Source organism: Dromiciops gliroides, chromosome 3, assembly GCF_019393635.1.
Source record: "Dromiciops gliroides isolate mDroGli1 chromosome 3, mDroGli1.pri, whole genome shotgun sequence".
In the NCBI taxonomy this organism is placed as follows: domain Eukaryota; kingdom Metazoa; phylum Chordata; class Mammalia; order Microbiotheria; family Microbiotheriidae; genus Dromiciops; species Dromiciops gliroides.
In genome coordinates, this window is record NC_057863.1 from 461,840,727 (window position 1) to 461,856,462 (window position 15,736).

Genomic DNA, 15,736 nt, shown 5'->3' on the forward strand with positions numbered 1-15,736 from the left:
GAATATTTTAAAATGAAAATATTTTTCAATTTTCTCTTATGGTTGTCTTGCAAGTTAGTCTTCTTTAAATTTTTTTTTTGTTTCATTATCCATTTGAATATGTCTGATAGTTCTTGAATTAGTTTCTGTTTATATATGTGTTTTCTTCAATTTTCTTCACTTATGCCATAAAGTTTGTACATTGTCTTTAAATCAGTTTTAAACTTCTTGGTGTGCAGTTCTATGAATTTTGTTTTCTTTTACCATTTCTGTCATTTTTGAGAGAGATTGGGTAGAACTAAACTCCCTTACACCCTCTCTATCTGCCATCTTCTTGAAAGTTTGAAGTACATGATTATTTACACATTTAGTGAGTTACAGAGAATTTGAGAATTTTTGTTTTAAAAATGAGTAGGTGGCAGATGCAGAGAGTTGGTATGCTTGATGACAACCATTAAGGTAGAACTGTTGTTGTTTTTTAAAATATATGTAGCTTTTTATTTTCCCCCAATTAAACGTACAGTTTTTGACATTAATTTTGAAAACTTTGAGTTCCAAATTCTTTTTCTTCCTCCCTTTTTCCCCAACCCCCCACCCCCACCCCATTGAGAAGGCAAGCAATTTGATACAGGTTATACATATGCAGTCATGCCAAACATTTCCACATTAGTCATGTTGTACAGGAAAGCATTGACCAAAAAAACAAAACTAAAGTAAAAAATAAAGTTAAAAATATGCTTCAGTGTATATTCAGACACCATTGGCTCTTTCTTTGGGGATGGATAGCATTTTTCATCATAAGTCCTTCAGAGTTCTCTTGGATCACTGTATTGCTGAGAATAACTAAACTATTGACAGCTAGCTGATCATCTTACAACATTGCTGTTACTCTGTATACAGTACATTTCACTTTGCATCTGTTCATGTAAGTCTTTCCAAGTTTTTCTGAAAGCTCATCATTTGCTCATCATTTTTATAGTACAATAGTATTACATCATAATCACATACTACAATTTGTTAAGCCATTCCCCAACTGATGGGCATCCCCTCAATTTCCAATTCTTTGCCACCAGAAAAGACCTGCTATAAATACTTTTGCACACACAGGTCCTTTTGCTTTCTTCTTATTCTTTTTTAAATCTCTTATTGGATGCAGACGTAGTAGTGGTATTGCTAGGTGAAAGAGTATTCATGGTTCTATAGCCCTTTGGGCACAGTTCCAAATTACTTTACAGAATGGTTAAATAAGTTTACAACTCCACCAACACTATTTTAACATCTCATTTTCCCCACATGACCTCCAATATCCATAATTTTCCTCTTTTTTCCTATTAGCTAATGTAATAGGTGTGAGATAGTACCCCAGGATTGTTTTGATTTGCATCTCTGCAATCAATAGTGAGTTAGAGCATTGTTTTCATGCGACTATAGATAGTTTTGTTTACTTCCTATAAAAACTGTTTATATCTTTTGATCATTTATCATTTGGGGAATGACTTGTATTGAGAAACTTGCTTTAATTTTTTTCAGTTACTATTACTAATTATATTTCCCTCCATCCTTTCCCTCCCTTCCCTATCCTATTTATTCTATTCTCTCCTTTCATGTCCCTCCTCGAAAGTGTTTTGCTTCTGACTACCCCTCTCCAAATCTGTTCTCCCTTCTATTGCCCCTGCAATCTCCTTCTGACCAATTGTTCTAACCCTTTACTATTTGTGCACCGAGAGCTCTGGTAGCAACTGTTGCTACTGTTGATTCAGTAATTCCCAAGACCTGCTTCTGGTTTGCTGGGGCCTGGTCTGCACTGGTTCAGCCTGTGCTGGACTGCATTCTACTCTCACTCTGGTACAACAGACCTTTCCTCCCAATCTTCTAAATTGTCTTTGGCTGCAAAATTATTTCACCCCATCATTTTGTGGGTTCTGCTGTTGTAGGAATTGTCTTATAAAATCATTTAAAGGTATTTGGAAGGCTTTTAGGGAGAGCTCAGGTGAGTAGCTGCCTTTCTGTTGCTCTCTTGGCTCTACCTCCAGATCTGTCATTTAAAGGAAAATTCTATATTCAAGCCTTCACTCTAATTAAAGAGGCAAACCTCAGGAAGAAACAGTTAAAAAGGAGTTTATTAATAAACCAAGATAGCACTTGTTTATAGGCCAGCCACTGGACCTATGACCTCCTGATCTAAACTATTTTTTCTCCTTTCATTTTTTTTTCATTCTGAGCTCTAATTTCCTTGATCCTTTCAGCCTGATTTTGGAGTTTTTATATCCAGGTAATTCATTCATTCATTCATTCATTCATTCATTCATTCATTCATTCATTCATTCTCTCTCTCTCTCTCTCTCCCTCCCTCCCTCCCTCCCTCCCTCACTCTGCTTATGGTTTTTGTGAGGTTATTCTTTTCTTTCAGGTTTGCCTCCTGAACTTTTCTTAATCCATAATATTTCTTCATTGTGTTTGTCTTTTTCTTCTGTTTGCTCATATTTTCATACTCTATTCTTTGTTGAGATTTTTCTGCTTAGGCCAGTCCCATGTGCAACTCTAAGATATATAGTGTAGACTTTGTTTGGTCTTATCCACTCTGTCTTCTGCTACTGCCAATCTGGATAGGGTAGCTGGTAAAAGGCCATACTCTTTACTTTAATCCTTGGCTTCTCTTTTAGTCTATTGGTAATACATCTAAGGTTTTGGTCTTGAATGGCCCCTATCTTCTCCTTCCATGTTCCCCAATCAGGAATTATATCTGTCTCTTGCTCTATTCCTAGTGGACTAAAGTGGTGTATGTGAGATCCTATAGGGCTCCAGCCTCTCACATAGTCCTTCTGGCACTGATACTAAGGAACTGAATTCACTCTGTTTCATTTTGTGGTTGTCAGAAATCTGAGAAGTGAACTGCAAAGACCCTATTATATCCCTGCACAATATCCTATGGGGACTGATTCTGCCTCCAACTTCTGTTCTAATAAACCAAGGCTGGTATTTGGCTTCAGATCCTCAATTAATGGAGTTCATAGTGGCTTACTGACTAGAGAGGTTCAGAGCACTGCTTGGCTTTATGTATATTTGTATGACTTCACTTTGGATTCCTTGGCTTTTTTCCTTGCTCTTGCAGAGCTACATCTGTTTAATAAAATTCTGCCTATATTCCTGGATTCAACCTATCTCTTTGCCTTCTCTTGTTTACCTGAACTTGTGTTAGCTTCTCTTGTGTGATTTTTCTACCAGCTTCTGCCCATCATTGTTGTGTGGTCCTGAACTTATTGGAAAGGCAAAATTCTTATTCTTTTTTGTTTTCTGTGGCCCTTTTATACTATTTCCTAGGGGTTTTGTGGGAGAATTGAAGTTTTCCATAACCTTTTTTTTGTTTGTTTTTGTTTTTGTGTTTTTGGGTGAGGCAGTTGGGGTTAAGTGACTTGCCCAGGGTCACACAGCTAGTAAGTGTCAAGTGTCTGAGGCTGGACTTGAACTCAGGTCCTCCTGAATCCAGGGTCAGTGCTTTATCCACCGCACCACCTAGCTGCCCCTGTATAACCTTTTACAATGCTATTTTAAAGGGACATCTTTACATTGCCATATTAAGGGGATGGAATTTCTCAAAGTTATCCTTTTCTTCAGTATAGCCCAGTAACTATTCTGAATATGAAAAAAGGAATGTAGTTTGTCCCCTTGTATTCTAAGGTGAAAGATGATAAAGGATATTAGGAAATTATTAGGAAATGTGCTTCTAATTGATCCTCCACACAACCCCCATATTTTATCATTACTTTAGATTTTTTCTGTCCTTTTTCTTCTGTGATGATTTGAGACAGTAGATAAGTAATGTTTTGTGTCTTTTCTTTTTCATAAAGTTCATATGAAATAAAGGTAACTTTGACTTATAATACACATTTACAATACTTAAAATATACATTTTTATCAATTTGTTAAAAGTTCCTGTTAAAGCTAGGGTCTTCAATGTACTGAATTTGATACTTAGGAGCAGATTGAGTTGCCATAAACAATATTGTACCTTCAGGTAATTTATCAATTAATGAAATTCTTTTTAATATAATATTTTATTTTTCAGTGAATGAAAAGTATTGTCTGTCAATTCTCCTGGAGAATTTGATAGATGAAGCTGCTTAGGAACTTTAGAGAAGATTCACTTTATAGACTGATCAAAGTAATTAATCTATGTGTTTGTTCCCATTGACTTTGAACATTTAATCAACTTTTAAAAACCTCTAGTATGGGCAAGTAAATTGGTTATGTGTTATTATCCCAACTTTGTTAGAATACAAAGATAAAACATGGTCCCTATCCTCAAAGAGATATGATAGAACATGATAAATGCCTACAAGATATACAAACAATGTACTATAAGAATTCAGTGAACGGAAAGATTACCAAGACTTGGTGACTTATTAGGGTATATGATTGAGATGGAATACTATTGTGCTATAAGAAATGATGAGCAGGGTACTTTCAAAAAACCCTGAAAAGATTTATATGAACTTATGTAAAATGAAGTGAGCAGAACCAGGAGAACAGTGTACACAGTACTAGCAATATTGTGCAATGATCAATGTGCTATTCTCAATAATACAACGTTATAAGACAATTCCAAAGGACTTACGATGAAAACTGCTCTTCACCTCCACAGAAAGAAGTAATCGGCTGTGAAAGCAGTTCAAAGCATACTTTTAAAGTCTTTCATTATTCTTTTTTTCTTTCTTTGTGTTTTCTTTCATAACATAACTAAAATGGAAATATGTGGGGTTTTTTGGTGGGGCAATGGGGGTTAAGTGATTTGCCCAGGGTCATACAGCTAGTAAGTGTCAAGTGTCTGAGGCTGAATTTGAACTCAGGTCCTCCTAAATCCAGGGCTGGTGCTTTATCCACTGTGCCACCTAGCTGCCCCTCTATGGAAATACGTTGTGCATGAATATGCATCTATAATCTATATCAAATTGCTTGCCTTCTCAATAAGAGGGGAAAGGAGGAAGATAATTGGAATTCAAATTTTAAAATAATGAATGTTAGCAATTTTTACATGTAATTGAAAAAAATCCTTTTTTTTTTCTTTAAAAAAACTTATCAACATAGAGGGCTACTGAAAAGCACTCAAAGATAACTCCAAGTTAATGACCCTGGATAACTTGGAACATTATAGATTCCCAATGACAATGAAGTTGAGAGCAAGAGCAGGTTTTGAGGAAAGATTTTGGGTTTGTTTTGGATTGTTTAGCTTAAAGGAATCAATGGGAAATCCAGGTGGAAATGTCTATGAGGCAATTAGATATAGGGGTCTAGAGTACAGGAGAGAGATTAGAGATGCAGATTTGTTAGTATCTAAAACAGAGGAAATATTTGAAGCCCTGAAAATAGAAGTGCTTTCCACTGGAAAGAGTATACAGAGGGAAGAGAAGAGGCCTAAGGTTACAACCTTTGAAAATATCTATTATAAATAGATGGGAGGAGGAAAAAGAGGTTTCAGCAAAAGAGACATAGAAGGTATGATAAAAGAAGGGGAAGAATTGGGAGAGATCACTGTCATGGAAAGCCAAGGAAGCAAAGAGTATAAAGAAGAATAGGGTTTATAGAAGTCTCAAATGAAACAGAAAGGTCAAGGAGGATGAGGACTGAGAAAAAGGACATTGAATTTGTCAATTAAAAGGTCATGAGTGACCTTTGAGAAGCAGTTTCAATCAAATGGTGGGATGGAAACTAGATTGCAAAGGGGTTAAGAAGGAGTGAGAAAGTGGAAGTAATGAGTATAGGCTGCTCTTTTGAGAAATTTGATTGTGAAAGAAATAAGAGATGGGATAGTAGCTAGTGGGGGATAGTAAAGATAAGGTTTTTTGTTTGTTTTCAGGATAAGAAAGACTTAAAAATGCATCCTAGTCCTTAGAGAAAGGGAAATAGGTAACCAATACTCCTCCTGTAGGGGAAGGCTTTCAGAAATTGTATGGCTTCAGTAAAAGTTGATGTTAGGGGGCAGTTAGGTGGCACAGTGGATAGAGCACCGGCCCTGAAGTCAGGAGGACCTGAGTTCAAATCCGGATTCAGACACTTAACACTTACTAGCTGTGTGACCCTAGGCAAATCACTTAACCCCAATTGCCTCACACACATAAAAATTTGATGTTAGGAGGTAGAAGGAATACTTAAAAAAGACATACGATGAGTTAGTGAGAATTTATTAAGCTTCTTTTATATACAAATCACTGCATTAGGTATTGAGGATACAGAGACAAAAATGAAGCAATATTAACCCTCAAGGAGTTTTCCACTAATACAATCAACATATCCATATATAAATGTATAAAATACATACTAAATAAAAAATGATATTTTGTGAGTTGGAAAGGATTAGCAACTGAGGGGATCAGGACAAGCTTCATGTTGGATGTGGCACTTGAGCTGAGCTTTGAAGGAAATTAAGAGGTGAATACAAGGAGGGAGTATATTTTAGGCATGGAAGAGAGCCTATGCAAAGACTCTGAGATAAGAAATGGAATGCCATATGTAAACAATAGCAAGAAAGCCACTTTGACTGAACCAAAGAATTAGTGAAGAGGAATAATATAAAGCATATAATAAGCCTGCAAAGGTAGATTGATAGCAAGATCTTTAGACAGAACCATTTGTATTTAACCTTAGAGGAGATAGGGAGCCAGTAGGATTTACTGAGGCCCTTGAGGCAGGAAGAATAATTAGGAGGCTATGACAATAGTCTAGATGAAAAGTGATGGGGGCCTATGCTAGGATAGTGTTCCTATGAATTGGGAAAAAGGGAAGGCCATGAGAGATGTTGTGTAGGTCTAATCAACAAAACTCAGAAACTGGATGGGAAGCAAAAGGGAGAGTGAAAAATCAGGGTTGAGTACTACTTTGTCTAGAACTTGATTCCAAAATGGTAGTCCCTTGGGGCTTGCTTTTCCCCATAATTCTAATTCCTTAAGTGAAACTCTGTCCTTTGTGCTTTGATTAGAATTCTTCCCTGGTGCTCCTGTCATTTTCATCTAACTATATGAAAAGCCATGACACAGACTACACACCCAGGTAAATTTAGCCAAAATTTAAATATCTTTTCCTCCTCTGATAACAGGGTTGTTTGTCCTCTATGGGAATTCTCTGCCCCATGCCCCCCCCTCTTTGTATGTATGTGTGTGTGTGTGTGTGAGTGAGAGAGAGGGGGGGGGATGGGAAAGAATTCTAATTGTTTTTCAGTTTCCTCTCCAAGAATATTAGAGTAGGATTACTCAAATACCCAAGGCTGTCCCTACGTACCCAGCTTAGGTGGATTTGTGGCTTTATATTTTTTGGGGGATGGGGCAATGAGGGTTAAGTGACTTGCCCAGGGTCACACAGCCAGTAAGTGTCAACTGTCTGAGGCTGGATATGAACTCAGGTCCTCTTGAATCCAGGACCAGTGATTTATCCACTGCGCCACCTAGCTGGCCCTGGCTTTATCTTTTTAATACATGATTATCCTGACAGCTACCATTTTCACAAGTCAGCTTCTAGAAATGGAAAGAGAAGAGAAGGGCCCAACAAAAGTTATAATTCTATAACTGTTATCCTCACCAAAGGGGTTCACATATGTCCAAACTGCCATTTGTTTTTTGCTTCTCCACCAGCAAGTTATGTTTACCTTTTCCTGCTTTCTGTCTCTGACAGCAGTGGTTCTTCTAGTCTTCTACCTTTCTTCTAATTGGGTTGCTACTAGATGTTATAATCTGATCCCCTTAATTTATGGAGTGTTGAAAATTGTTGTTCACTATTCAAAAGAGTCAAATATTGCTGAAAAATTAAAAGTGACATTGACCATTTTTTGTTCACCAAATTTTACAGCTTCACACTATGAATGTATCTTATTTTCATGATAATGCATAATCCTACTAACACCTAAGATTTATGGAATCATTGCTAAAATGAATAATACAAAGGAGGAATAACGTGAATTTGCTTTTCATATGATACACAGCCAACGACAAAGATCCAGTGACTGTTGTATTGTCTTTATATTTCTGATTATAACTATTGAAAATAAATTCTTTGATCCTTTTGTTTTCATAAGTCATTTTCAGACACATCCACACAATCCACTGAACCCTAGTGTGTGAGTTAAGCAAAACCCAAAAGACACAGTGATCATATATAAAAGTATATGCACCATTTTGCATCTACATTCTTCTTGGCTACTTTATTTTGTATGATCTCAGTCTAAGAATGGTCATTACATTTATTAGGAAACATTCTTTTAATTTTACCTTCATTTATTATAGACATAAGCATTTTGCTCTTTTGATCTGCTTATTTCATTCCATTCAAATAAATCTTATGTTTCTTTGAATTCCCTATATTTGCTCCTTACTACACAATAATAGTCAATTACATTAATGTTAACTTGTTTAATCATTCACAAATTTCTGGGCATCCACTTTGTTTCCTTTTGTTTTTGGGGGGCTACCATAAAAAGTGCTTTTCTGAAGACTTTGGCATATATATATATGGTGCCTTCCCCACCATCCCTTGCATTCAACCTCCTTGAGCTATGCCCAATCAAAGGATTGCAACAGTAAAAGAGATGAACAGTTCAGTACCTGTTCTTGTATACTTACAATTTGCTTTTTACAATGACTGGACCAGTTGACAGTCCCATCAAAGAAACATTAGTATGCCTGTCTTCCCAAAGGTCCTTACAATATTGACTAATTTACATCCTTTTAAAATCATAGTTTCTAATTAGATAAATGTAAAGTAAAACCTCAGAGATATTTTAATTTGCATTTTTTAGTATTAGAGATTTGTAGCATATTTTTAAATGGTAATTGATAGTTTGCCATTCTCTTAAAAGTTGATTTTTCCATGTCATTTAATCATATCTATTGGGAAAAGGTTCTTGGTATATGTGAATGCACACACATACATATATATTTATAATTTAGACTTTTATCAGAGATACTTCATTAAAAATATTTTTTCTTTCTTCACAGTTTCTCTTTTTATTCAGGTTGTAATGCTTTTATTAATGTAAAAGCTTTTTTATTTTATGTAGTTAGAATAATATGTTTGGTATTTTGTAAATTCCTATGTCCCTTCTTTGATTAAGAAATTTCTCTCTCCTCCCTACACCTTATTTCTCCTCTCCTTTCCCCTTGTACTTCACTTTCTTGTCTTATTTCTATAGTTATTTTTTAAAGGTATAAATTTATTTTGTTAAATATTTCCCAATTATATGTAAAATATTTTAAATATTGACTTTTTGAAATTTTGAATTCCATATTCCCTCTCTCCTTCTCTGTTCCCCTCACTTCACTAAGAAGTCAGGCAATTTGATATAGATTATACATGTGAGTTCATGTAAAACATTTCCATATGAGACATGTTGCAAAAGAAAAGAGATAAAAAACACCCCGAGAGGGGCAGCTAGATGGCAGAGGGGATAAAGCACTGGCACTGGATTCAGAAGGACCTGAGTTCAAATGTGGCTTCATACACTTGACACTTTACTAGCTGTGTGACCCTGGGCAAGTCACTTAACCCCCATTGCCCCACAAAAAAAAATCCCCAAAAAACAAAAACAAAAAACAAGACAAAACAAAAAAGAAACAAGAAAAATCAAGAAAAATTTTTAAACAGCATGTTTCAATTTGCCCTCAAAACGCATCAATTCTCTCTCTGGAGGTGAATAGCATTTTGGAAGTGTATTGGATATTGATCAGAGTAGCATACAATTGATTATCCTTATGATATTGCTGTTACTATATACAATGTTCTCTTTGTTCTGCCTCTTTCACTGAATGAATTTGTACAAATATTCCCAGGTTTTTCTGTAACCATTCTCCTAGTCATTTCTTCTTTTCTTTTCTTTTCTTTTTTTCAGGGCAGGGTCACACAGCTAGTAAGTGTCAAGTGTCTGAAGCTAGATTTGAACTAAGGTCCTCCCTCCTGAATCCAGGGCCAGTACTTTATCCACTGTGCCACCTAGCTGACCCCTCTCCTAATAATTTCTTATAGCACAATAGTATTACATCACAATCATGTGCCACAATTTGTTCAGCCATTCTCCAATTGCTGAGCATCCCCTCCATTTCTAATTCTTTGAACCACAAAAAGAGCTGCTATATTTTTGTACATATATGTCCTTTATCCTTTTTTTTAAAAAAAAATCTCTTTGGGATACAGATCTAGATGTGGTATTGCTGGGTCACAGAGTATGTATAGTTTTATAGTCCTTTGGACATAGTTCTGATTGTTCTCCAGAATAGTTGGATCAGTTCACAACTCCACTAATATTGTATTAGTGTCCCAATTTTTTCACATCTTCTCTAGTATTTGTTAGCTTACTTTTCCATCATGTTAGCCAATCTGGTGGGTGTGAGGTGGTATCTTAGAGTTATTTTAATTTGTATTTCTCTCATCAGGAGTTATTTAGAGCATTTAAAAAAAATGCGACTTTTGATAACTTTGATTTCTTCTTTTGAAAACCACCTGTTCATATCCTTTGATCATTTATCAAGTAGCAAATGACTATTATTTTCATAAATTTGGCTCAGTTCCTTATATATTTGAGATATGAGACCTTATCAGAGAATCTTGCTGTAAATCTCTTCTTTCCAACCAGTTTCTTGTTTTTCTTCTAATTTTGGCTTCATTTGTTTTATTTGTGCAGTGCTTTTTAAATTTCATATAACTGAAATTATCCATTTTACTTCCTGTGAGCCTTACTCTTCATCCATTTCACTTAAGTTGTCAGTTTTACTGACATATAATTGGGTAAATAACTCCCAATAATGGGTTTAATTTAATTTTCATTGGCAGTGAATTCACCCTTTTCATTTTTGATACTAGTTATTTTGTTTTCCTTCTTAAAAAAATCAATCAGTTGAATTTAATTTAGCTTTAAATTGGTCAGTGGTTATCTCTTATTAGTTTTTCATAAAATCAGCTCTGAGTTTTATTTATTAGTTCAGTTTTTAAAACTTTCAATTTTATTAATCTCTCCTTTGATTTTTAGGATTTCCACTTTGGTGTTTAATTGTATATTTTAAATTTGTTTCATTTCTCGTTATTTTAATTGCATGCCCACTTCATTGATCTGTCCTTTGTCTCTTTTATTGATGTGCATCAAAAGAGATATATAAAAAAGAAAAAAAAGAGAAAAGTATATATTTAATATTTGTGTTTTTCTGCAAGTGGTTGTGAGGTGTTTATGCTTTATACATGGCCAATTTTTGTGAAGGTGCAATATACTGCTCAGAAAAAAATACTACTTTTTTATTCATAATCAATTTTCTCCAGAGGTCTGTCATAGATAGATTCTATTTCCAGATTTGATTCATTTCCTTCTTTCTCTGCTTATTTTATGGTTAGTTTTATCTAGATCTGAGAGGGGAAAGTTGTGATCCCCTGATAGTATAGTTTTACTCTTTTACTAATAAAGCTTATTAGTATAGTCTATCACCAAACCATTTGATGCATATATGTTTAGTATTGACCTTATTGAATCCCTTATGATTTCTTTTTCCTATTTACCTTTTTATTATTCTCTTGAATCTTGTTTTTTGAAATAAAATTTTCTATTTAGTGCTGATCTTTTCATCAGGAATGCTTGAAAGTATTCTATTTCATTGAATTTCCATTTCCCCCTGAATAATTATATTCAGTTTTGCTGGGTAACAGATTTTTGGTTGTAATCTTAGTTCCTTTGCCCTCCAGAATATCATATTTCAAGCCCTGCCATCCCTTAATATAGAAATGGCTAAATTTTGTGTTATCTTGACTGTGGCTCTATGATGTTTGAATTGTTTCTTTGTGGCTGCTTACAATATTTTCTCTTTGACCTGGGAGTTCTGGAATTTGGGAGTTTTCATTCTGAGATCTCTTTCAGGGAGTGATTGGTTGGATTCTTTTACTTCCTATTTTATCCTCTAGTTCTAGAGTATCAGGGCAGGATTTCCTTTATAATTTCTTGAAAGAAGATGTCTAAAATTTTTTTTTATCATAACTTTCTGGTAGTCCAAGGATTCTTAAATTATCTCTGTTTTCCAGGTGAGTTTTTTCCAATGAGATAGTTATTATTGTTATTCTTTTGATTATGTTTTATTGTTTCTTGATGTCTCATAAAGTTCTCAGCTTCCACTTGCCCAATTCTAATTCATTCTCTTCTTTGAGGTGTCATACCTTCTTTTCCATTTGGCCAATTCTCATAAAGTAGGATTCTGCCATGAGAATTGGTTGATTGGGCAAATGGAGAAGAAAATATAAAACCTCAATGAAGACAATAAATGAGTTCTTTCCTTCAGTGAATTTTTGTGCCTCTGTTACCATTAGTCCAATTCTGCTTTTCCAGACATTCTCTTAATTGGATTTTTTTTGGGTGAGGCAATTGGTGTTGAGTGACTTGCCCAGGGTCACACAGCTAGTAAGTGTTAAGTGTCTGAGGCTGGATTTGAACTCAGGTCTTCCTGACTCCAGGGCTGTGCTCTATCCACTGCGCCACCTAGCTGCCCCTTAATTGGATTTTTATGCCTCTTTTGCCATTTGTCCTATAATGTTTTTTAAAATTGTTATTTTCTTCAGTATTTTGTTTTGTGCCTCCTTTACCAAGCTGTACTCTTTCCCCCTTTATTTTCTTACATTTCTCTCATTTCTATTTCCAATTTTTCTTCTATCTTTCTTCCTTGACTTTTAAAATCCTTTTTGAGCTCTTCAATGTCCTGAGACCAATTCATATTTTCCTTTGAGGCTTTGGATGTAGCAGTTTTGACTTTGTTGCCTTCTAAATTTGTGTTTTGATCTTCCCTGTCACCATAGTAAGTTTCTACAGTCAGGATCTTTTTCTGCTGTTTGCTCATTTTCCAGCCTATTTCTTGACTTTTAACTCTATGCTAAAGTAGGGCTCTACTTCTAAAGCAGAGGGGAGACTGTCCCAACTTTCAGGGTTTATTGTGCATCTGTTTTCAGAGATAATTCTGGGCACCTGTAAATTTTTATTCTTCCAAAGTGGTATGATCTAGGGAGAAGTGTGTTTACTTCTATTCAGGCCTATGCTCTGGCCTGTGAATAACCACAAGCAGTTTTTTTCCACCCTAAAACTCTGACTAGGGACCCAGCTACCCTATGATCATAAACTTTAGTGTGCTCATGCTTCTTCTCGCCCTAGTACTGAAACCTAGACTGAGACCCAAATCCAAGTATAGACAGTGCAACAGAATTCTGTTCCTGGTGCCAGCAAAGGGACACATAATCTTTTTCTGAGCAGTTTTTTGGCTTCCATACCCTCTGTTGGCTGAGAGGTCCAGAAACCTCCACTGCTTTCAATTGCCCCCAAGGCCTGCTGTTGATGGTGTTGGGCCTGTTTTGGGTTGTGCTCCATTCTTACCCTGGTACAGTAGATTTTTCCTGCTGACCTTATTAGTTGTCTTAGGCTGGAAAATCGATTCCCCTAGTCCTTCTGTGGGTTCTGCCACTCCATAATTTATTTTAAAGTATTATTTAAAGTTGTCCAGAGGAATTTGGGGGAAAACTCAGGCAAGTCCCTGCCTTTTCTCTGCCAACCTTTTGTCCAATTTTTAACCAGTTACTTAGTCCCATGAAGGATGTTCAGATTCTTAGGCCTTTACTAATTTATGGAGGTTGTGTATCCAACTGAAATAGCACTGAGAAGAAACTCCAAGAAAACTCTACAGCTGGCTTACCCTCCTTCTTTCTGTCATCCTTATAATCAGCAAACCATCTACCATATTACCATACGCCAATAAACTCTGAATTTCTAGGCCACTCTTTTCTCCACAGGTATTCACTGTTTTTTGGAGTTTATTAGATACATAGGCTCAACTCACCTTGTGGTTAGAGGAATATACCAGTACACTCCTAAGAAGTTAACTCTGAAAAATGATATCTAACACTGAAGTAAAGATATGGTGCTCAGGGCAAAATATGTGGCAGGCTGAGGGATAGCAAGCAATGTTGAGCTGGCAATGTCTTTTTTTTTTTTTTTTAAGTGAGGCATTTGGGATTAAGTGACTTGCCTAGGGTCACTCAGCTAGTAAGTGTTAAGTGTCTGAGGCCGGATTTGAACTCAGGTACTCCTGACTCCAGGGCCGGTGCTCTATCCACTGCACCACCTAGCTGCCCCCTGGCAATGTCTTTTTTGATGTGGTTTTTTTTAATGTTAAAATTACTTTGTGGGGTAGCTAGGTGGTACAATGGGTAAAAGCACCAGCTCTGGTGAGGAACTGAGTTCAAATCTGGCCTCAGACACTTGACACTTTCTAGCTGTGTGACCCTGGGCAAGTCAGTTGACCCTCATTGCCCTGCAAACAACAACAACAACAACAACAACAACAACAACAACACAAACAAAAATTAATTTGTAATGACTTATTTTATTTTGTCTCTTTATGTTGTTTTTTAAAAAAAATCAGTTTCCTACTTTTAATATAGATTTGTTTCAGTGGTGTTATAGGGAATATGAATCTTGACCATCTTTTATTGTACCAACTCAGACTTAAATAGGTTATTCTAGCACTTTTCCAAAAGCAGGAAATAAGAATGGACAAATAATTGTTATTTGAATTAGGAACCAGTTTGTTAAGAGAGGAAAATTATATTTTGGTTATTTGAATGATAAAGAGCATAGAGAATGAGTAAATTCAAAAGTCCTGGAAGATCTCACAAGATTTTATAAGAAGGGAATAAACAAGTTGGATTTTTATAAGTATACACAAGAAACATCCATCGCCCACAGACCAGTCACTAGGCACCCAATAGAGAGATGAAAAGACCTAGCAAAGAGGAAGGGGAGGAGTGGTGAGTGAGAAAATTTCATTTATTAAGATCAGGGGACTCTGTGATTACTATGTGTGTCCAGTGATTGCTTAAGGAGAGTGGGAAGATGTCCAACTGAGCAGATACCATCCTATTGCTAATTACTAATCACTCTCACCTGAGCAAAGATCCTGACAGATTGTGAGAGATATCACAAAAGGAGAATGGAAAGGCTAATTATTAAAAAAAAAACCCATAGCATCCTAGTATCTCAAGAACACAGTGAAAAGGATTGGCCAACAGATATTGCCCCTACCATGTTTTGCAGTGGAAGGTTTCAAAGGGAACTACTAAAGGCTATTGATCCACTTTGGAATCCTGCAGGAAAATTTTTGGCTTTCTGTCATATTTGTCTTTCTGAAAGAGGTCTCACTAACTATGAATATGTGTTAAATGAAAGTTAATCTCCTTGTTTGAGAAGAGGTGAAAGGGATTCAGGAATACCTCTTTATGAGTTCCTAGATAGAATGGAAAAAAAAGCCAGGAAGAAAAGGAAAACAAATGAGGTAAAAAGGCATGAAAACCAACATCAAGAAGTTGGTAAGTAGAATATTGTGACTCAGAGAAGAAATAAAAGGACTGAAAGTACCATAAATCATTAAAACAAAGTATATCTAGTGACTTCAAAGTCCTATTTCAGCAAGATGAAGAACTTGGCAGCATATCACTAAAGACCTGTAATAATGAAACTTTGGAGCAAAAAAGAGGTGATGACAAGTGAACACTTGGATTCTTTCAAAAGTTCCAGGACCTTTGAAACAGTTATGTTCTTAATAGATGGTTGTTGAATGATTGCCTGGTAATAGGGAATAACTCGGGAAATATTCTCAAGACTACAAGTTCTAGTAACACTGAAATATCCCCATCTTCATGGGCAAAAAGGTAGATGTAAATCTGACTGATGCTAGGACAGTGAGTAGCATCAGCATAAACAAAT